Source organism: Panulirus ornatus, chromosome 1, assembly GCF_036320965.1.
Source record: "Panulirus ornatus isolate Po-2019 chromosome 1, ASM3632096v1, whole genome shotgun sequence".
NCBI lineage: Eukaryota > Metazoa > Arthropoda > Malacostraca > Decapoda > Palinuridae > Panulirus > Panulirus ornatus.
This window is the reverse complement of record NC_092224.1, coordinates 59,729,243-59,754,446: the sequence shown is the minus strand read 5'-3', so window position 1 is coordinate 59,754,446 and position 25,204 is coordinate 59,729,243.

Sequence of the window (25,204 nt, the reverse complement as noted above, 5' to 3'; positions counted from 1 at the left end):
GGATGGAACCATGGAAGCGGAAGTGGATCATAGGGTGGGGGAGGGGGCGAAAATCCTGGGAGCCTTGAAGAATGTGTGGAAGTCGAGAACATTATCTCGGAAAGCAAAAATGGGTATGTTTGAAGGAATAGTGGTTCCAACAATGTTGTATGGTTGCGAGGCATGGACTATGGATAGAAGTTGTGCGCAGGAGGATGGATGTGCTGGAAATGAGATGTTTGAGGACAATGTGTGGTGTGATGTGGTTTGATCGAATAAGTAACGTAAGGGTAAGAGAGATGTGTGGAAATAAAAAGAGCGTGGTTGAGAGAGCAGAAGAGGGTGTTTTGAAATGGTTTGGGCACATGGAGAGAATGAGTGAGGAAAGATTGACCAAGAGGATATATGTGTCCGAGGTGGAGGGAACGAGGAGCAGTGGGAGACCAAATTGGAGGTGGAAAGATGGAGTGAAAAAGATTTTGTGTGATCGGGGCCTGAACATGCAGGAGGGTGAAAGGAGGGCAAGGAATAGAGTGAATTGGATCGATGTGGTATACCGGGGTTGACGTGCTGGCAGTGGATTGAATCAGGGCATGTGAAGCGTCTGGGGTAAACCATGGAAAGGTGTGTAGGTATGTATATTTGCGTGTGTGGACGTATGTATATACATGTGTATGGGGGTGGGTTGGGCCATTTCTTTCGTCTGTTTCCTTGCGCTACCTCGCAAACGCGGGAGACAGCGACAAAGCAAAAAAAAAAAAAAAAAAAAAAATAAATATATATATATATATATATATATATTATCCCTGGGGATAGGGGATTAAGAATACTTCCCACGTATTCCCTGCGTGTCGTAGAAGGCGACTAAAAGGGGAGGGAGCGGGGGGCTGGAAATCCTCCCCTCTCGGTTTTTTTTAATTTTCCAAAAGAAGGAACAGAGAATTGGGCCAGGTGAGGGTATTCCCTCAAAGGCCCAGTCCTCTGTTCTTAATGCTACCTCGCTAATGCGGGAAATGGCGAATAGTTTGAAAGATATATATATATATATATATATATATATATATATATATATATATATATATATATATATATATATATATATATATATAAAGATATATATATTATACTTCGTCGCTGTCTCCCGCGATAGCGAGGCGAATATCCTCACCTGGCCCCCTTCTCTGTTCCTTCTTTTGGAAAATTTAAAAAAAAAAAAAAACGAGAGGGGAGGATTTCCAGCCACCCGCTCCCTCCCCTTTTAGTCGCCTTCTACGACAAGCAGGGAATACGTGGGAAGTATTCTTTCTCCCCTATCCCCAGGGATATATATATATATATATATTTCCTATGACTTTGATTTTGGTCGTCGAATAAGTAGAACAACTACATGATAATTATAATTAGATGACAGGGAACCTGGATGACAGTGGCTAATTGCAATCTGGATATGCGGGCTTACGAACACCCTCCATCTCTTTCTCCTCATCTCAGTATCTCTGTCTCCCTATTTACCTGTCTCTATATTTTCATATGACTCTCTCTCTATCTCTCTCTCTCTCTCTCTCTCTCTCTCTCTCTCTCTCTCTCTCTCTCTCTCTCTCTCTCGCGATGATAATGGACGGCCCCCAAGACACACCCGTGGATAGATCATTTAATGTACTTCTGTGTCGTCCATTCTACCCACTTGCTGCATCAAAGACCATTAATTAACGTGATGTTATAATGCTTGGTGAGAAACGGCCCACATTTAGCCACTGTACTTACCATGATTATTTTGATGCGAGTTCCCTTAATATATATATATATATATATATATATATATATATATATATATATATATATATATATATATATATATTTATATATATATATATTCCTATGAGTCCACGGGGAAAATGACTCATAGGAATATTTTGATCACGCGATAAATTGTGATCCTTTCCAATATTTTTTTTTTTTTTTTTTTTTTTTTTTTTTTTTTTTTTTTTATACTTTGTCGCTGTCTCCCGCGTTTGCGAGGTAGCGCAAGGAAACAGACGAAAGAAATGGCCCAACCCCCCCCATACACATGCACATACACACGTCCACACACGCAAAATATACATACCTACACAGCTTTCCATGGTTTACCCCGGACGCTTCACATGCCTTGATTCAATCCACTGACAGCACGTCAACCCCTGTATACCACATCGCTCCACTTCACTCTATTCCTTGCCCTCCTTTCACCCTCCTGCATGTTCAGGCCCCGATCACACAAAATCCTTTTCACTCCATCCTTCCACCTCCAATTTGGTCTCCCTCTTCTCCTCGTTCCCTCCACCTCCGACACATATATCCTCTTGGTCAATCTTTCCTCACTCATTCTCTCCATGTGCCCAAACCATTTCAAAACACCCTCTTCTGCTCTCTCAACCACGCTCTTTTTATTTCCACACATCTCTCTTACCCTTACGTTACTTACTCGATCAAACCACCTCACACCACACATTGTCCTCAAACATCTCATTTCCAGCACATCCATCCTCCTGCGCACAACTCTATCCATAGCCCATGCCTCGCAACCATACAACATTGTTGGAACTACTATTCCTTCAAACATACCCATTTTTGCTTTCCGGGATAATGTTCTCGACTTCCACACATTTTTCAAGGCTCCCAAAATTTTCGCCCCCTCCCCCACCCTATGATCCACTTCCGCTTCCATGGTTCCATCCGCTGACAGATCCACTCCCAGATATCTAAAACACTTCACTTCCTCCAGTTTTTCACCATTCAAACTCACCTCCCAATTGACTTGACCCTCAACCCTACTGTACCTAATAACCTTGCTCTTATTCACATTTACTCTTAACTTTCTTCTTCCACACACTTTACCAAACTCAGTCACCAGCTTCTGCAGTTTCTCACATGAATCAGCCACCAGCGCTGTATCATCAGCGAACAACAACTGACTCACTTCCCAAGCTCTCTCATCCCCAACAGACTTCATACTTGCCCCTCTTTCCAAAACTCTTGCATTTACCTCCCTAACAACCCCATCCATAAACAAATTAAACAACCATGGAGACATCACACACCCCTGCCGCAAACCTACATTCACTGAGAACCAATCACTTTCCTCTCTTCCTACACGTACACATGCCTTACATCCTCGATAAAAACTTTTCACTGCTTCTAACAACTTGCCTCCCACACCATATATTCTTAATACCTTCCACAGAGCATCTCTATCAACTCTATCATATGCCTTCTCCAGATCCATAAATGCTACATACAAATCCATTTGCTTTTCTAAGTATTTCTCACATACATTCTTCAAAGCAAACACCTGATCCACACATCCTCTACCACTTCTGAAACCACACTGCTCTTCCCCAATCTGATGCTCTGTACATGCCTTCACCCTCTCAATCAATACCCTCCCATATAATTTACCAGGAATACTCAACAAACTTATACCTCTGTAATTTGAGCACTCACTCTTATCCCCTCTGCCTTTGTACAATGGCACTATGCACGCATTCCGCCAATCCTCAGGCACCTCACCATGAGTCATACATACATTAAATAACCTTACCAACCAGTCAACAATACATATATACATATATATATATATATATATATATATATATATATATATATATATATATATATATATATATATATATATATATATCCCCCTCTACATACTTATTCGCCGTTTCCCGCGTCAGCGAGGTAGCGCTTGGAACAGATGAAGAAAGGCCACATTCGCTGACATCCATTCTTTACCTGTCATATGTAATGCACAGAAGCCACAGCTCCCTACCTTTGACCAGGCTCCACAGACCTTTCCATGGTTTTCCCCGGCCGCTTCACATACCCTGGTTCAGTCCATTGACAACATTTCAGCCCCTGTATATCACATCGTTTCCATTCACTCTTTCCCATACACACTTTTCACCCTCGGATATGTTCAGGCTCCGGTCACTAAAAATCTTTTTCTTCATCTTTCCATCTCCAATTTGATCTCTCCCCTTCTCCTTGTTCCTTCCACTTCTGATACATATATCCTCTTTGTCAACCTTTCATCACTGATTCTCTCCATATGTCGAGAGCATTTCAGCACATCCTCTTTAGCTCTCTCAACCACACTTTTATTTTTTACCTCACCTCCCTCCAACCCTTTTATCACTTACTCGATCAAACCAGCTCACACCACGTATTGTTCTCAAAATTTCATTTTCCATACATCCACCCATCCTCCGCATATCCTCTCTGTAGTCCACACCTTACATCCATATGATATTTCTGGGACAACATGCCAAACATACTCACACATTTTTCAGTGCTTTCAGAACCTTGACCCCTTCACCCACCCTATGACTAACGTACGGTTCCATGATTCCATTCGCCGCCATGTCCACTCCCAGATGTCTATAAGCTTCACATCCTCCAAGTTTTCTCCATTCAGTCACCAACTTCTGCAGTTTCTCGCTGGAATCTGCCATCAGTGCTATATCATCACCACTTTCCTCATTCCCTACACACTGCATACTTTCCCCTCTCTCTAAGACTTACAATTATCTCCCTCACCACCCGATCCACAGACAAACAGCCATGATGACATCACACACACCCCTGCAGCAAACCATCCTTCTCTGGGAACCACTCGCTTTCCTCTCTTCCTACTCGTACGCATGCCCTACACCCTTCCCAAAAACCTTCTCAGTTTTTCGCAACTTTCACACCTGAAGACCTTCCACAAGGCATCTCTGTCAACCTTACCATATGCTTCCTCCAGGTCATTAAATTCTACATACAAATCCATCTGTTTGTCTAAGTATTTCTCACAGTGTCTCTAAAGCATACATTTGACCCACAAGTTTTTACCACTTCTGAAACCACGCTGCTTCTGTACATGCTTTCACCCTCTCCATCGATGCTCTCCCATACAACGTAGTATGTACACTAAACTTGCTTATCTTTCTTTAGTTTGAACACATACCTTTATCCCCCTTGCTTTTATATAGTGACCTGTACATGTGTTCTGCCAAACCTTACGCACCTCACCGTGATCCGTACAAACATTGAAACCCTGACTAACCAATCACCACCATTCACTCCAGCCGCTTTGTTATATTTCATCATACGTAAGGCTTTCGCTACCTCTTCTCGCTTCACCAAACTCCTCCTCATAACTTTCTCACTTCACCTACCACCCAAACACCCTACATCGGCCACTGTCATCATGCACATCCAGCATTCCTTCAAAATACTCACTCCGTCTCCTCTTCACTTCATCATTACTTTTTACCACTTCCCCATTTACCCCTTCACCGATGTTCCCATTTTTTTTTTTTTCTTGCACTTTATTAACCTCCTTCCAAAACATCTTATTTTCCCAAAAGCTTACAATACTCGCTCATTCGCCCTCTTTTTCATCCCCTGCACCTCCCTCTTGACCTCCTGCCGTTTTCTCTTATACATTTCCCAATCGCATGCACCTCTCCCAATCATATGCACCTCTTCTCTCTTTCACTAGCAACTGTACTTCTTCATCCCACCACTTTTTACCCTTCCGAATCTGCTCACCTCCCACCTTTCACATACCAACACTGCTTCCCTGAGTGTCTCTCGTTCCTCACCCACTTCCCCAGCTTCATATACTCTCACTATTTGCCTATTCTACACTCGATCTCTCCTGGTATTTCCTCACACGAGTCTCTTTCCCTAGCTCGATTACTCTCGCCACTTTCGTCTCACTGATGATTATACTATACTTATAGTATCGTAATAGTATACTTAAACACTCCAGCTGCAACCATAACCATACACATACACTCACCGTCCACACCTCATACGCATACACTAACGAGCCACAATCCTTACACATAAACACACCAGCAACACACACACACACACACACACACACACACACACACACACACACTACAGGTTTCATTCCTGCCGTTCTCCTGCAGATCTCTCTCTCCCTTCCTCAAAAATTTGACTCTGCTCTTGACAGCTTTATTGAATCTTTTCTTCTTGTCCTGGATATCTCTAAAGTTTCTGGCGAAGTTTGCCATCAGGCTATCTTCTGCGAACTTCCTTTATTTCGCTCTCCTTCCCATTTTATCTGGACATCACCTTTTACTGCCCAACCTCAGCACCCACACAACACTACGTGGATCACACTCAGGATATGTATGTCTCTAGTGACGATGAAGTTCCCCAGGGCTGTGTTCTTACCCCTACAATCTTTCTTTTAATCAGATGTCTCAGGCCTTTTCCATAACTACATACCATGCGAACTTACACATATACCTGGCACTGGTTATTTGTTAAAGGGAGTTTCTCTTGTGCCTCTTCTCAGCATGCCTCCACGCATCTCCTTGCAGATCACATTAACGCCACGTGTGTTAGCTTGGATCTGACAGCCATCACATGACGTGGAAGCGCCAACCCTTCAACATTTAATGCACCTGAAACTCAGGCATTGATAATTTATCGACACAACTGTGCCTTTTAATTTACGTGAACATTACATGAATAATAATAATCCCCAACTTTACCTGGAATTAACACGTGTGAAAATGTTATTAATGCCTGAACGAAATTTTCTGATGTGTTCGTCCTTATTTTACAACCATATAATTGCTTGTCATTCGTGAACGTCATATTTATTCACACGTGGAGTGTTGCTCTTGTCACTTACAGTGTAGGGGTCTCCTCCAGCCGCCTGGGCCTCTCGTGGCAAAAAAATCCAATCCATGATATGCAAGACTTGCCAGCGAGCGATCTGGCTCACCGAGGCCTCCATCCATCTCCCCTCATTTTCGTCCGTCTGTATCTTCTCTCTTGCTTCACCCCATTGCCAGTTTCTGAGTCACCACCCTGATGACACTTCATTATGCCTAACTAGCTTAAGCCGCCCCCACCCCCGCCCCCTTTCCCAGTTTCTGTCACTGTTGATTTGTGATTTTACCGCAAGATCGCCTGATTCACTGAGCACTCCTTCCCATCTTGTAGGCGTTGGCGCAAACGAGGATACAGAGTGCGGAGAAGGTTCAGGAGTTGGTGGGCCTCTGTGATCGAAACACAGTATAGGTTACGTAGTGAGAAGTGTGTTAACATGGTTTGAGGTAGCTCAGTGAATTCATCGGCAGTATACATGGTAAATAGTATTCACAACCAGTGAACAGTGATTGGATTTCGTGTGAAGATGTATAACGAATGGATGGTTTACAGTAAGCATAGTTATTATACTCTCAAGTATTTGAGGTAGAACATTGTTCTGGATGAAATGTTTGCACATATCTTGTTATGTTTGGTGAGAATGACCTCCAAAGTCACTGATCTTACACCAGTTCAAGTGTATGATGTTACGCGAGGTGTGGGAGTAGCTTTGATCTCCTAAGTCACTGATCTTGCATCAGTCAAGGACATAATGTTGCGAGGCAGAGTTTACGTGTTGGTCTGTTCACTATCATCAGGCAGAGGGGTAAATTCCCCCATGAATATCAGTAGCCTTACTTAGGTCGGGCGACAACAAAAAAAGAGTGTGTTTACTGATCCTGTTAGTGGAATTATGTATTTATGGTTCTTCTTGCATGATGCTATGGTGGTAGGCGGACCTGCTTGTCTTAATTCCCCTCTTACTCGAAGTCTGAATGACTGTGTTCATGTTCTTTCTGAATAATGGTTTTAAGGCTACTCGTTGTTAGTTAGACCCTCGAGGTAATCGGCTTCATCCTTCAAGGCAGAAGTCTTTGGGCAAGTTCATCAGTCTTATCATCACATTCTGAGCTCCGTCTGGATTACAACCCAGAGAAAATAGACTCCAGGCTCAGAGCATTAGTAAAAAAATTTTCTTATACCTATGTCGTGCCTCAGGCACAAGCATATTACAGTCATAATGAAGCGAGTTTAACGTAGTTAATGATGAAAGAGAACTACTTACACTCACACTATCGCATTTAGAGTTTTCAACAAATTGAAGGGTCAAAAGGATATAGCACATAGCTCCGCTTGGAGGGTGGATGCCTCATGATTATTGACCCCGAGTCCCAAGGTATCGTAAAAACTGTGAGTGAGGACGTGTTACTACAGAAGTGAGGACGTGTTACTACAGTGAGGACGTGTTACTACAGGAGTGAGCACGTTTTACTACAGGAGTGAGGACGTGTTACTACAGAAGTAAGGACGTGTTACTACAGTGAGGACGTGTTACTACAGGAGTGAGCACGTTTTACTACAGGAGTGAGGACGTGTTACTACGGGAGTGAGGACGTGTTACCACAGGAGTGAGGACGTGTTACTACAGGAGTGAGCACGTTTTACTACAGGAGTTAGGACGTGTTACTACGGGAGTGAGGACGTGTTACTACAGGAGTGAGGACGTGTTACTACAGGAGTGAGGAAGTGTTACTACAGGAGTGAGGACGTGTTACTACAGAAGTGAGGACGTGTTACTACAGGAGTGAGGACGTGTTACTACAGGAGTGAGGACGTGTTACTACAGGAGTGAGGAAGTGTTACTACAGGAGTGAGGACGTGTTACTACAGGAGTGAGGACGTGTTACTACAGGAGTGAGGACGTGTTACTACAGGAGTGAGGAAGTGTTACTACAGGAGTGAGGACGTGTTACTACAGGAGTGAGGAAGTGTTACTACAGGAGTGAGGAAGTGTTACTACAGGAGTGAGGACGTGTTACTACAGGAGTGAGGACGTGTTACTACAGGAGTGAGGACGTGTTACTACAGGAGTGAGGACGTGTTACTACAGGAGTGAGGACGTGTTACTACAGGAGTGAGGACGTGTTACTACAGGAGTGAGGACGTGTTACTACAGGAGTGAGGACGTGTTACTACAGGAGTGAGGACGTGTTACTACAGGAGTGAGGAAGTGTTACTACAGGAGTGAGGACGTGTTACTACAGGAGTGAGGACGTGTTACTACAGGAGTGAGGAAGTGTTACTACAGGAGTGAGGAAGTGTTACTACAGGAGTGAGGACGTGTTACTACAGGAGTGAGGACGTGTTACTACAGGAGTGAGGACGTGTTACTACAGGAGTGAGGAAGTGTTACTACAGGAGTGAGGAAGTGTTACTACAGGAGTGAGGAAGTGTTACTACAGGAGTGAGGAAGTGTTACTACAGGAGTGAGGAAGTGTTACTACAGGAGTGAGGACGTGTTACTACAGGAGTGAGGACGTGTTACTACAGGAGTGAGGAAGTGTTACTACAGGAGTGAGGAAGTGTTACTACAGGAGTGAGGACGTGTTACTACAGGAGTGAGGACGTGTTACTACAGGAGTGAGGAAGTGTTACTACAGGAGTGAGGACGTGTTACTACAGGAGTGAGGACGTGTTACTACAGGAGTGAGGAAGTGTTACTACAGGAGTGAGGACGTGTTACTACAGGAGTGAGGACGTGTTACTACAGGAGTGAGGAAGTGTTACTACAGGAGTGAGGAAGTGTTACTACAGGAGTGCGGAAGTGTTACTACAAGAGTGAGGACGTGTTACTACAGGAGTGAGGACATGTTACTACAGGAGTGAGGACATGTTACTACAGGAGTGAGGAAGTGTTACTACAGGAGTGAGGACGTGTTACTACAGGAGTGAGGAAGTGTTACTACAGGAGTGCGGAAATGTAACTACAAGAGTGAGGACGTGTAACTACAAGAGTGAGGACGTGTTACTACAGGAGTGAGGACGTGTTACTACAGGAGTGAGGAAGTGTTAGTACAGGAGTGAGGACGTGTTACTACAGGAGTGAGGACGTGTTACTACAAGAGTGAGGACGTGTTACTACAGGAGTGAGGACGTGTTACTACAAGAGTGAGGACGCTGTTACTACAGGAGTGAGGACGTGTTACTACAGGAGTGAGGACGTGTTACTACAGGAGTGAGGACGTGTTACTACAGGAGTGAGGAAGTGTTAGTACAGTAGCGCTACCAGCAGCACCAGTAGCTCGTTGTAGGGAACCGTCTGTGTGCATAAAGTTAGCGGAAGGTTAGGTTCAGTGGTCATAGTTTCAGTGTGGTAAAAGCGAGACATGCTAAGCCCCCATTGATGACCCTGTACATATACGACTATCTCTCTCTCTCTCTCTCTCTCTCTCTCTCTCTCTCTCTCTCTCTCTCTCTCTCTCTCTCTCATCGTATGTATATTCGCCGCGTCCTATGCCGTGCTGCTGCTGTTCCTTCGGTATCGAACGTTCAAGGTTTCCAAACGTCGGAGTACGTATGTTATCTGTCTGCGACCTTATCTCCCACGAAGTGCACGGCGAGTACTGGTAATGCGAAAGGCGCAGGCAGTGTTGGTGCATTTATATGAGCTCATTCTAGCTCTCATGTGCATTTCCATGTTGTAGTTTTCTAAGTCGAAAATGGAAACAGTAAAACACACACACACACACACACACACACACACACACACAGGATGAACACCTGGCAGTCAGCCAACACTCGACCCAGGTGTTCATCCCCCCTTCAGGGCTGGTCGATAAATGGGTACCAGGCTTAGGCTAGTGTGTGTGTGTGTGTGTGTGTGTGTGTGTGTGTGTGTGTGTATGTGTGTGTGTGTGTTTGTGTGTGTGTGTGTGTGTGTGTGTGTGTGTGTGTGTGTGTGTATGTGTGTAAAAACATAGTACATAATGGTGAGGTTAAAACTCGGGGCAACACGAGTTTAAACCTCACTGCCAGTAACACTGAATGATAATCACAAATGGTAACCACCCACACTCACAGCGAGTATGAGATCCTGCCATTGGCAGTTGTGGCAGGGGCAGCGGCTAAGGTGTTGCGTCTAGGACGTTGGCTCAGGTGGTTGTGGTGACTGACGACAGGGGTGGCTGTGGTGGCTGTGGTGGTCGAGACGGTGGGTGTACCTCATAGTTGGCTTTGGTGGAGAAGGTGACGGGAATGGTGGTGTTGTGACCAGCAGTGGTTGTGATGGTGACCGTTGCCCCATGTGGTTGACGGGGGCTACTAAACCCGGGAGGAAGAAGTTGAGCGGAGCGATGAGGGTGAGGAGGAGTGAGGGCTGGATAGGCCACAAGGGCGTGTTGAGGTGAGTGGTAGTGTGTCGATCGAAGCATTTCTCCAGCACCTCATGTGTGGTGTAGACGTGCCACATGCCCCCTCTCACCCTTACATATTTCCCTTACCTCCCCCTCACCCTTACATATTCCCCTTACCTCCCCCTCACCCTTACATATTCCCCTTACCTCCCCCTCACCCTCACATATTCCCCTTACCTCCCCCTCACCCTCACATATTCCCCTTACCTCCCCCTCACCCTTACATATTCCCCTTACCTCCCCCTCACCCTTACATATTTCCCTTACCTCCCCCTCACCCTTACATACTTCCCTTACCTCCCCCTCACCTTACATATTCCCCTTACCTCTGCCTGTCATCAGGTCACGTTTTGTTTGAAAATGAGAGAGTAATGATAGTAATAATGATTTTATATTGTTATTACTAATACATTAAATAAATCACGACCAAATGAATGAATATATAAAGAATGAAAATGAAACGCCCGTTTTAAGAAGGCCAAAAATAATCGTGTGAGAAATCTCATATAAAAAGAATAAATGCCACTGCTGCAATTTCTGGTAGAAGGCAATTTACAATTTACAAACTTCACGCTGGGTATTGAAGGTCAGCGACTGTAAATTGCAGCGATAACATCCTTTGGCGACGACGCGGCCGCCCATCAAAGTTGCTGTTCTAATAATTTGATCCAGCCAAACGAGGCCCAAGTAATCACTGCCAGACACACCAAAGCAGTGAACAAGAACCTTTAAAACCCCTGTGTGTGTGTGTGTGTGTGTGCGTGTGTGTATGTGTGCGCGCGTGTGTATGTGTGTGCGTGTGTGCGCGTACGTGTGTGTGTGTGTGTGTGTGTGTGTGTGTGTGTGTGTGTGTGTGTGTGTGTGTGATTACCTATTTGTACATTACAGTGAGGGAAGTTCTTCACTTAGTGGACCCAGTCTTTCTTTACTGTCTTAGTACATTTCTATATTACTTTTACACATAGTTGACGGTTTCATTATCAAGATTATTTAATTCAACCATCACTTCTTACAAACGTATTTCTTGACACGTTCTCTTTTTCCCGAAGTGGTCCCATCCCCAATTTCTTCTTTTGAATCCTTTCATTGATCAGTTTTGGCTCATCTCAGAAATGGAAATCGCACGCTCACTTGCAATGTCACCTTCATCTGAAAACTTGAATGTTGCAATCGTGTCTCTTGCCGTTCTCAGATCTTCCAGTGTTGGTCATAACCTGGAGCCACCAAGCTCTCCGTGCACCTAGTACCTGACGACAGCGTTGTCACACTCCTCTGAACCTCCTCTATCATATCTATATGTTTTCGTCAGCTTGAGTTTGACTAAACTGTAGATACATACTCAGAATTAGGTCTCGTGTACATTGTTCACTAACCATTTTCTTTTTTATCACTACACATTTTCTTTTTTATCCGCGCAGTTAACTACAGGTATAACTGAAGCTTACATATTATTTTTTTTTCTTTTGAGTTATTATGTTGTGGTCTGGCGTTAGACTGCGTGTGATTGTAACTTGTGTGTTACGGGGAGAGTTTGATACTCGTGTTGTCCCGTCTCTTAATCTTGTATATATGTACCATGTCATTAACCCTGTGCACACCGACACAGACAGACAGATACACACACACACACACACACACACACACACACACACACACACACAAAGCTGTCTCTATGTGTTTAGAAGCGCTCTTCTGGGGGAGATACACTATGTTTTTATAGGTTTTCGTTTTTCACTGTACGGAAGCATTGATGGGCGATTTGGTATAATTTGCCAAAGGTCATTCTTGCGCACATGACGAGTGCATATTCTCACGACCATCATGTTATTTTCAAGGAGCGGAAAAAAAAGAAGTGAACAACAGAACCAATGGTGTAGACAAATACGGATCATCTGAATGACACAATTTGATGTTAAGAATATTGGAACCGACGCCATTGTCTAATCGACTGTTTAACTCTGTGGTTCTTAAATATTTTTTTTAGCCTCGGCGTCCCCTTCCCCCCTAGCAGAGTCCTGGATTACCCCTCCTCCCCTCTACCCTTTCAAGTTTTAATAACCATTTTCTATATCAGTATACAGCACTTGATTGCTTGAGCGGGATCACTGCAGTGGATCTTTATATACCTAATAAACTTATTGCTTAATTGATTTTTAGTTTTTGGATGAATGAAGGAAGTTTTTCTGCTTCTATATTTGGAATATTTTTTTCATCCACCTAGTTTTAGTGGAACATAATATTAACTGGAAATAGTAATTACAATCAAAGAAAAACGCTCTTATTTCCATAGCGGTTATTAATTGAAATCGGAAATTATTCATTACACTGAAACCAAAAATTTCTTACATTTAAGACAGTTACTGGATGCATTAGTACAAGAGTAATGATTTTATACATATTCTGCTTATATATTTGATAGTCCTAGTGCAATTGAATGAAAATTCATTGGAAAACAGATGAATATAAGTACAGTAAAACCAAACTTTCACACACACACACTTTTGCGGCCACTGGTGTTGCTTAAATCAATAGGTCACAAACGAGACGGTAGATTAACGTAGGTTGACTTTGGTGTGGCCAGGTAGATAGTAGTCATCACTGGTGAGATGGTGGCTCTTCTGACTGACTAGTCTAGTAATATGTGACGTCGTGTGGTTACTACGGGCACATCGGAGATCACCCTCCGCATCCAGCTTGTTTCTTTGCTTTGTTTTTTATGTTAACCAACGCTGTAAAACCGACTTCACATACGAGGTAAATAGGCGAAAACGGTACGGTGGCTTTTTGGACTGACGGGCTTATTTTCTACTCAACTCAGAGATCCTTCAGCCAAATCTTCTCCACACCGAGACGAGTCAGATCATCCTATGCTACAGAGTTGAATTTCAGTTCAAAAAAAATTCTTCCTCTTGCACGGCTTCAGGGACATCCTCAACTTCCACGGTTACAGGGGGTTCCTGGTCAGGTTAAATTCACAACTACTGTTGCTAATGTTAGGAAAATAGTGATGAAATTCGTTATCCCGACCGAAGTTTTCTTTCTGACCGCTCATGCCCCCAACCCCCACCTCTTTGAAGTTCTTGGCGATCCCCTTGAGGGGGGGGGGCACACACACACACACACACACACACACACATACACACACACACACACACACACACACACACACACACACACACACACACACACACTTTAAGAACCACTGGCCTAACTGATGCTTCACGTAACCCAATGTGTTAGGCGTATATGACCTCACACTGGCAGCTTGTGTCCTTCGTCAGTTGCTCTTACCACCCCTTAACCAGTTTGTTTACTGAACCTTAGTTTCTCAGAGGCAACGTACAGATAGCAGATCCGCGTCTGAAGAACGTCCTTTTACCCAAGAAAAAGTCTGTGTCAACAGCCACAGACCACTTGGCCCTCTCGAGGCTCTTTGTGCCCGAAGAAGAAGAAGAAATTAGAGCCGTAGGTAATAGTGTCGTATGAGAAGTAGAACAAACAGAAGACTTCAGTACCGGTAAACATGATACTTAAGAGGCGCAGTTATGATCAGCCGTGAGCCTGAGGGGAAGTTTTTATCGCGTCATATCTTAAACGCGTCTCAAGTGTTGGTTTCAGCTACGCTAATTGGTTTATCATTCAATGTTGAAGCAATCCTCTGCTGATGAAGAGGACTTTGCCTCCTTCGAAGTATAACGTTTGGCCACCAGTTTATATCCATTGCCGCGAGTTATAGTCGATAAATCGTTTTACCTTGCATGCTGAGATCGAGATTATCATATCCTTTGAATGTCTGTATCAAACTTCCTCTTTTATCTTTATTCTTAAAGCATATGTTTTCGAGCGTCTTGCTGGCAGTAATAGGATTGGTATCTCTGTAATCAGTCTCGTGTCGTGTGACTGAAACTAAACGCAATTTTCAAAATAGGGACACAAAGTGTGATTGTAAAGGTCAGGATGAGTTTCTCAGAGTAAAATGCCAATGTTCTACTTGTAAATCGTCGAGTTTACTTTTTTTATGACTAGGTCTTATGGTTCCCATCTGTGTCCCAGCCAGAGGAAGGATCAACAGCTGGATAAGCACTGAACCGTCTGCCCCTACCGGATATCGAACCCGGGCTAGTGGATAAGTGGTCATTAACAACACCACTACGGATGTTGAGCTGATTGAGCGATGATTTCTAGGTAGGAACTTATCAGTTCCTTTGAGCATCGGAGTTGTACAGCAAACTTGTAATCCTCTGGAACTTTTCCTCTGAACAGTGGGATTGGATCTGGAATAAGAGGTGTGTCTTCCCGGCCATGGAATAAGAAGTGTGTCTTCCTGGCCATGGCTTCCTTTTCTTAAGTCAAGTTATAGCTTTCCCTAATTATTGGACCAGTAGATTAATTGATTCCTCTCTCGCTTTAACATAACCTTAAAGTTTTTTTTAGCTTCTTTTGATATTGTCAGCAGTATTTGCTACATATTGATGTTTGCTTTGACTTTTTGTTTTTACTTAGACTAACGTAACTTACATTACCAAGTTGGTTATTGTTGTCTATATGTTCCTCGTGTTCTACCTTTCTCGCACAACTGGCAGTTCTTTCTTTATTCTTTGTGCCCATTAAGCTTTTTTCCTAGAAAATAATCGTATGCTACACATTGCCTCATGTTCCTTCAAATAGTTTAAATGTCGTAGTAAGCGTTCTCAAGCTTAATCCATATCGTTTTTATCGACAGGATCATCGTGGAAAGATTATATAAATGCGCAAGTCTGGTATTTATTTTTTTTTTTCACAACTGTCGTGTTGACCACCATTATATAAGCTGTGTTGAAAGCTACATCAAGAGTATCTGTTGCCGATCACTCTAACCACACTTTTCTCCCTCTACAACATTATAGATAAGACCTTCATTTTTGGTTGGAATTATATCTCTTACGTTCACTTCTCGGGTAGGATTCGTGATTACTGGGAAGTGTGTGTTGTAGCTGCACATCCTGGGGAGAAAGCTTCGGCCAGGAAGAGGACGGTAGAGAGAAAGAGAGGAAGGAAGAGAACGGAAGAAATAAAGAGGGAGAGGAAGATGTCGGTAGAGAGAAAGATAGGGAGGAAGAGAACGGAAGACATAAAGAGGGAGAGGAAGAGGTCGGTAGAGAGAAACAGGGGAGAATGAAAGACAAAAAAAAAAGAGGAAGGTATGATACAGGGACGCAGTATAGTTCGAGAGAGTGAAGAGGAAAGAAAGAGATAACTTGCCTAGGACCTACGTTCAGATTTTTCCTTGAGAGAGAGAGAGAGAGAGAGAGAGAGAGAGGGGGGGGGGGGGAGGGAAGGCAGTACCTATAAGTACCTGTGACGAAAAGTTGCCAATGGTCTGGGCTAGCCCGTGGCGCTAACCGCACCTCTTCCATGGCCATTGGTACTCTTTCTTTCTACCACTACTCACACTTCATAACTACCAATATCGGGATCATCTCGCGAGAGAGAGAGAAAGAGAGTTTGGTAAATTAGTAAATATATATATAGAGAGAGAGAGAGCTTCCAAGTACCACACACCTGCTCAGGCACCAGGCAAGTTGAGGGGAGAGAGAGAGAGAGAGAGAGAGAGAGAGAGAGAGAGAGAGAGAGAGAGAGAGAGAGAGGAACAAGAAGTAATGAGGTGGTGTTCCCGGCAGGCTCCTCCCGCAGATACAAGTCATAAAATCTCTGAGAATCTGGCCCGACTGGCGGCTAAGTTAGCTCCCCGGTGACTTGTCTCGGAGATCAACTTGTGCGTCTCACGAGCGCAACCCCAAGTTCCCTGACACGCCGCTTCTTGCGGTGTTCGCCCGCCTCGCCTCGCCTGGCCTCGCCCCCACGCTCTAATGCCGTGATCTTAAAGACACAAAAGGAACTCTTAAACACAATCTTCGGAGATATTTCTAAAATGAATATTCATCTCAGAATAAATCATTTATTATTATTTTTTGATTATATCAGTCTGTCTTCACTGTTTTGAAAATAGTTTCATAATACATTTTACATTATTTGACACTTGCCTTCGTTGATTTCACACTTTTACTGTTGCCAGTGCGATGCACTGCTCCCCTTCATTATGTATTAGCAGCAAATCCAACTCCTTTTTTAACCTGGGTAAGAAGCGAGGGAGCTGATGGTGAGGGACTCGTTATGGTTGTGAGGTATGCGGTGTCACCTACGTGTGGTGTGGTCTCTTCTGCACCGGGAAGGTGCTTTCTACGCTTTCCCTCCTCCTCATCTTGCAGCTCTCCTCTTCCAAACCTGGAACCCAGTGGGAGGCCTTGCTGTCCTGTTCACTGCCATCATTGGTTGTTCCTCTGAAAACTGTCCTGCAAAATCGGTATTTTCTGGACAATCTTTTTACTCTTGATATATATATATATATACACACACACACACACACACACACATATATATATATATATATATATATATATATATATATATATATATATATATATATATATGTGTGTGTGTGTGTGTGTGTGTGTGTGTGTGTTCCATTTACCGTGTTAGCACAGATTTTGAAATCCTTCATTCACTTCCATCCACTCCCTTTCTGTCATGTATAAAGCACCACAACAGAGCCCTCTATCCACAACCAGTTCCCACAGACCTCTCCTTGATTTGCCCCAACTGCTTCATATGCTGTGGTCCAGCCTATTGGCAGAACGTAATCCCCTGAAAATCACTGCAGCTCTCTATATCCTTTGCACGCCTTGCACCCTCCTGCATGTTAAGCCCCCGAGACTTCAAAACATCTTTCCCTTCATCCTTCCCCTCCTCTTTGGTTTTCTCCTTTCCCTTGTTCCCTCCACTTGTATACCCTCTCTGTCATCCTTTATTCATCCATCCTGTCAATATAACCACACCATTTCTGGATTACCTATTCATCTCTCTCAACCATATTTATCTCATAACTAGATCTCTCTCAAATACCATCATTTCTTACTCGGACAATCCTCCTCGCATCATATTTGTGCTCTAACACAATATTTCTGCCACAGTCACCCTATCTTCCTCCACATTTTCGTCTGAAAGTAAAGATCTATTAGCAGGTGACACACATGGATAGGTAGCTCGGACAGGTGTGAGATGCACAGATGTATGGTTATCATCGGCTCTGGGCTGAGGATCAGTTCAGTAAGCTCACCACGTTTGACGAAGATCAACGTGAATCAACAAAACTGATTATTAGAAAATGATAGCCACACGCACATAAAGGATTTAAAGACACGGTTTACATCAATGATTTTAAGAGGCGGTATGACACGAGTGTAGAATTCTCTGCCCGTAACAGACAATCAATAGTCACAAACACAAACGCGCGCGCACACACACACACACACCACACACACACACACACACACACACACACACACACACAATTCAAGGGTTGGGGCCCTCACGAATGTAAAACTCCTTCCCTGTACAGTACAAATATATAATCACACACTCACATGTACTGATGCATGACTATAATTCATATGCGAATGAAGGATAAGACTCAAGTGACGTGAGGAGTCACAGCTAAACACAGTATAAGCAAACCTAGTCGTTGGAAAGTGAAGTTCGAGTCATATCTTCATGACCGGTTGCCTGACTGAGTCACATCATCTAACTCTAGCTGAGAATCAGTGCCTTGAGGGTGGACGTCTAGTCAAAGTATTACTGAAACCCGACACGACACTGTTGGATTCGGTTCCACCTTCGGATTTGACCAGATAGTCGGTGAGATGCGTCACCTCACCGAGTTCGACCAAGACCCAGTACGAGTCCAGTCTCATCTTTGCTCACGCATTAGTTCGTGTTCAATGCTCATCCGTGCAGATTTTTGAGGGCAGTATGAGTAGGAGGTAAACAGGAGTAGATGCGAATTTACAATGTTTATCGTCAGAAGACTGAGGGACATGGAACAAACAGACTGCAGATGTGATAACCGTCCAGTCGAACTGAGTAACTTACAGAAAAAAAGGTGATTAGGATAATTTGAACTCCATGGGGTTGGGGAGGGGGGGGCGGAATCCTCATTGCATAGATCCTTTAGAGTTTTAGAAGAAATAGAGCATGGCTGTGCTCCTAGAGAGAAGATAAGCTTGGACTCCTCCCCCCTTTTCTTTGTTTTCTCTATTCAATATTAAATATGTATCATCTATTCAAATAACCCTGCGAGAAAGAGGCGAGAAAAAGATAGATACTGTATTATTTAGTCAGGCCTCAGATGTCTAGTGGATCTGTCGCCATGTAGAATCGGTCAAGCCAGACCAAAAATCTATAGAGAAACTTGAATGGCGGAGTGCGCGTGCCCCTGTTCGGCCAGAGGCTCAGTCGAACATGATGTAGGTACGCCGTATGCCATACCTCCCATTTTCATAGGAGCTGTAAGCCGGCCGTGGGATGCCCCCGATAAATTCATGGCGCGCCACACGCTCTGTTGCGCTGCTGGTGTGCTGAAACGTCCAGTAAGTCAGCCAGTGACATTTCAGCTTATGTTTCTGAGCCAGAAGAAAGAGCGGGTCGAGACGTCAAGATTGTGAATAAATGAACAAAAAATATTGAATACGAGATGCAGACAATAAGAAGAGGGTCCTCGTAGACAGACCCCTGCTGCTCCACCGCATCTTTAACTCGAAACTCCAAAGTTACATTACGTGAGTCTAACTCCCTCAAAAAATGTCGAAGACAGAAGCTATACTGGAAGTAACAAGAGGAACGTGAAATTGATGTTCGCTATAATTTCCTCTCAGTAATTACCAACGAACAATATGTAGTAGTAGTAAGGAAACGAACACACCGCGTCAGAAAGATATTTAGAGGACGCCAACTCAAAGATGTTTTGCCCGTGTTTCAAACACCTGACACGTGTGTACAGTGATGCATCGTAGGGCACAACACACAGACACACACACACACACACACACACACACACACACACACACACCCACTTTTCTGTCCAGCGCCGTTGCTCACTCAAGAGTCATAGGTGCTTCTGCTTGCATCTTACGGTCGCGTCTCACGAACTGTATGAAAGTGGAGGAATAATTGTATTCTGTTTCGCTTTAAGTAAAGGAGCATTTTTAGATTTGGCTCTCTGATCATAAACTCACGTAAGACATGATTACTGGTCAACATTGCTGATGTTACCACCGCAGGAGACTGACGGTAACCAGCCAGACTCTTAAAACAGCAGCAACAGAAGCAGCAGATGGCTACAAAGCGAGGGTCCAGTAAAGCATTCACTTAGAAAGATTAGTGGGAGGTGTGTCCCTGCAATAACAATAAACACAGACCATTCCCCGTGCAGTGCATGGAGGCCGGCCCGAGATATACGTTTCATAAATAATACAAAGTCCATTGGTTAACCAATCCTTGCTTCCTGGAGCAAGCGAGGGATACTGGTAGGTGAAGGCTGGTGGTGGTGGTGGTGGTTGGGTACAGTTGGAGATGGGAGGAGGTTGTTGCAGGGGGTGGAGTAAAAGTGTTGTGAGGGAGAGGAAGGGTTTGTTAGGGAGAAGACTGCTGGAGAAAAGAGAAAAACATTGTTGGTGAGAATACCAGAGGCAGTCTGGGAGAACAGTGAGGATGTGGTGAAAAGTTTGCTTGGGAGGAAGGAGAGCGATCGCGAGGGAGAGGAGTGGTAGGAAAGGAGGTGCTGTGGAGGAAAAATGACGGGGATTAATGTTAGGGTGAGGGGAGAAGTGGGTGAGGTCTTGACAACACACCTGCTCGGATTCATCAGCAAGACAAGAAGATATGTCCCGCTTCCCAGTGAATTTATATTCCACCAGAGACAATATACGAATATTGTATAATAAAAAGGTAATTGTATATATATATATATATATATATATATATATATATATATATATATATATATATATAATCTTTATACCGTCAAGGAGCACAGAGACTTCTCACTCCAGTCACCGAGATTTCCATGTCGGCAGTGAGGCATGTCCTCGCGTCCGTTCTTATGGAGTCAAGTCTGACAGCAGTAATCTCACATCAACCTTTTCACAAGTCTCCCAGCAGGCAGTAGCATGCCAGACTTAATAACAGATCACACTCATATGTCTCTGGTCCACCCACGGAGGAGGAGGAGGTGGAGGACTCCCTCCTTTGCCCCCCACCCCACCCCACCCCCAACCCCCCACAACACCTAGCCCTCCTGGCAATAATATTTTCCTGCAGGAGGAACGTGACGCAGCCTCTGGGCTCTCCTGCCCCACTCAGGTTCACGACGGGTTATTATGATTATTATTTGTTTTCTCTGTAAAATGGATTCTAAGATCAGGTTAAGAGTCAGACCGTTATGATTCTCTCTCTCATATATATATATATATATATATATATATATATATATATATATATATATATATATATATATATATATATATATATGTGTGTGTGTGTGTGTGTGTGTGTGTGTGTGTGTGTGTGTGTGTGTGTGTGTCCCTGGGGGTAGGGGAGAAGGAATGCTTCTCACGTATTCCCTGCGTGTCGTAGAAGGTGACTAAAAGGGGAGGGAGCGGGGGGTTGGGAATTCTCCCCCTTCGTTTTTAACTTTCCAGAACAAGGAACAGAGAAGGGGACCAAGTGAGGATATTCCCTCAAGGGCTCAGTCCTCTGTTCTTAACGCTACCTCGCTAAAGTGGGAAGTGAGGAAGTACCAGGAGAGACTGAGTGCAGAATGGAAATAGGTGAGAGCAAAGGACGTAAGGGAAGTGGGGGAGGAATGGGATGTATTTAGGAAAGCAGTAATGGCTTGAGCAAAAGATGCTTGTAGCATGAGAAGCGTGGGAGGTGGGTAGATTAGAAAGGGTAATGAGGGGTAGGGATGAAGTAATATTATAAGTGAAAGATAAGAGAGAGGGATTTTGGGCGAGTTTTGCAGGGAAATAGTGTAAATGACTGGGAGATACATAAAAGAAAGAGGTAGGAGGTCAAGAGAAAAGTGCAGGAGGTGAAAAAGAGGGCAAATGAAAGTTGAGGTGAGAGAGTATCATTAGATTTTAGGAAGAATAAAAAAATGTCTTGGAAGGAGGTAAATAAAGTGCGTAAGACAAGAGAACAAATGGGAATATTGGTGAAGGGAGCTAATGGGGAGGTAATAACAAGTAGTGGTGATGTGAGGAAGAGATGGAGTGAGTATTTTGAAGGTTTGTTGAATGTGTTATATGATAGAGTGACAGATAGAGTGTTTTGGTCGAGGTGGTGTGCGAAGTGAGAGGGTCAGGGAGAATGGTTTGGGAGACAGAGAAGAGGTAGTGAAAGCTTTGAGGAAGATGAAAGCCGGCAAGGCGACGAGTTTGGACGGTATTGCAGTGGAATTTATTAAAAAAGGGGGTGACTTTGTTGTTGACTGGTTGGTGAGGATATTAATGTATGTATGGCTCATGGTGAAGTGCCTGAGGATTGGTGAAATGCATGCATAGTGCCATTGAACAAAGGCAAAGGGGATAAAGTTGAGTGTTCAAATTACAGAGGTATAAGTTTGTTGAGTATTCCTGGTAAATTATATGGGAGGGTATTGATTGAGAGAGTGAAGGCATGTACAAAGCATCAGATTGGGGAAAGCAGTGTGGTTTCAGAAGTGGTAGAGGATGTGTGGATCAGGTGTTTGCTTTGAAGAATGTATGTGAGAAATATTTAGAAAAACAAATGAATTTGTATATAGCATTTATGGACCTGGAGAAGGCATATGATAAGAGTTGATAGAGATGCTCTGTGGAAGGTATAAAGAATTTATGGTGTGGGAGGCAAGTTGCTAGAAGCAGTGGAAAGTTTTTATCGAGGATGTAAGGCATGTGTACGTGTAGGAAGAGAGGAAAGTGATTGGTTCCCAGTGAATGTAGGTTTGCGACAGGGGTGCGTGATGTCTCCATGGTTGTTTAATTTGTTTGTGGATGGGGATGTTAGGGACGTGAATGCAAGAATTTTGGAGAGAGGGGCAAGTATGCAGTCTGTTGTGGATGAGAGGGCTTGGGAAGTGAGTCAGTTGTTGTTCGCTGATGATACAGCGCTGGTGGCTGATTCGGGTGAGAAACTGCAGAAGCTGGTGACAGAGTCTGGTAAAGTGTGTGAAAGAAGAAAGCTGAGAGTAAATGTGAATAAGAGCAAGGTTATTGGGTACAGAAGGGTTGAGGGACAAGTCAATTGGGAGGTAAGTTTGAATGGAGAGAAACTGGAGGAAGTGAAGTGTTTTAGATATCTGGCAGTGGATGAAACCATGGAAGCGGAAGTGAGTCACAGGGTGGGAAAGGGGGCGGAAGTTGTGGGAGCGTTGAAGAATGTGTGAAGGGCGAGAACATTATCTCGGAAATCAAAATTGTGTATATTTGAAGGAATAGTGGTTGCAACAGTGTTATATGGTTGCGAGGCGTGGGCTATAGATAGTGTTGTTCGGAGGAGAGTGGATGTGTTGGAAATGAGATGTTTGAGGACATTATGTGGTGTGAGGTGGTTTGATGGAGTAAGTAATGAGAGGGTAAGAGAGATGTGTGGTAATAAAAACAGTATGGTTGAGAGAGCAGAAGATGGTATATTGAAATGGTTTGGTCACATGGAGAAAATGAGTGAGGAAAGATTGACCAAGAGTTGGAAGGAACGAGGAGAAGTGGGAGACCAAATTGGAGGTGGAATGATGGAATGAAAATGATTTTGAGCGATCGGGGCCTGAACATGCAGGAGGGTGAAAGGCGTGCAAGGAATAGAGTGAATTGGAACGATATGGTATACTGGGGTCGACGTGCTGTCAGTGGACTGAACCGGGGCATGTGAAGCGTCTGGGATAAACCATGGAAAGTTTTGTGGGGCCTTGATGTGGAAAGGGAGCTGTGGTTTTGGTGTATTATACATGACAGCTAGAGACTGAGTGTGAACGAATGTGGCCTTTGTTGTCTTTCCCTAGCGCTACCTCGCGCGCGTGCGGGGGGAGGGGGTTGTCATTTCATGTGTGGGTGGTTGGCGACGGGAATGAATAAAGGCAGCAAGTATGGATTATGTACATGTGTATATATCTGTATATGTCTGTGTATGTACATATATGTGTACGTTGAAATGTGTAGGTATGTATATGTGCGTGTGTGACGTTTATGTATATGCATATGTATGTGGCTGGGTTAGGCCATTCTTTCGTCTTGTTTCCTTGCGCTACCTTGCTAACGCGGGAGAAGGCGACGAAGTATGATAAATGAAATAAATAAATGTAATAAATTTATGAATGTATATATATATATATATATATATATATATATATATATATATATATATATATATATATATATGAGATGTAAGGCACATTGCGTTGTCAGTGAGCGTCAGGCGGAAAGGTCAAGTAAGCAATGTGATCACTAGAGACCAGGGGTCGGGGTCATCAAAGGGTCGGGTGACCAAAGCCGTGTGTCAGGTGACTACAGGTAAGGGTCAGGTCGTGATTTTAGTCATGTTATTTTTTTTTTTTTGTTATAATGGACTAATTTTTTCGTTCCTAAACTGATGTTGAGATTATTATTGAAACTGTGTTTGATAATGCTAGATTTTCTGGTATTTGTCTACATTAAATGACGGTATACAGTTTTCTGAGCGTTGTTCCTTGTCAGTAAGGGTGGCCAAAGACTCGCACATGCAAGAATAGAGCACTGGATTCTTATCCAACACTAACACAATGCTGATGCTGTTATTCTTAAATTCAGTTCTTTTCCACTTTGTCCAAAGTCAAGTGTATTGCAATCCTTGCATGGTATCTGATAAACACAACCAGGTGAATTTTCAGCTCTCTTTTCAATCAAGTTTTTAACATTATTATTGTTCATAGATACATTGTTTATATCAAATTCCTTAGATAGTTGGAGCAGTTGTGTGAAGTTGTTATGATGCTGTAGTACTGGAAGGTATTTAGTGCTATTCGGTTCCTTGCCTCTCGCGTTGATAAATATTTTTCTGCAACTTTACAGAGGTTTGTCATCGACAATCTTGGGGTACTTTCATGACGACGCAATGCCGGAAATATTGTTGATTTCACCATCAAAAACTTCTGGATTGCAAGCAGGTGAACATGGATTATTATTTATGTGTGTGTGTGTGTGTGTGTGTGTGTGTGTGTGTGTGTGTGTGTGTGTGTGTATGTGTGTGTGTGTGTGTTACCGGAC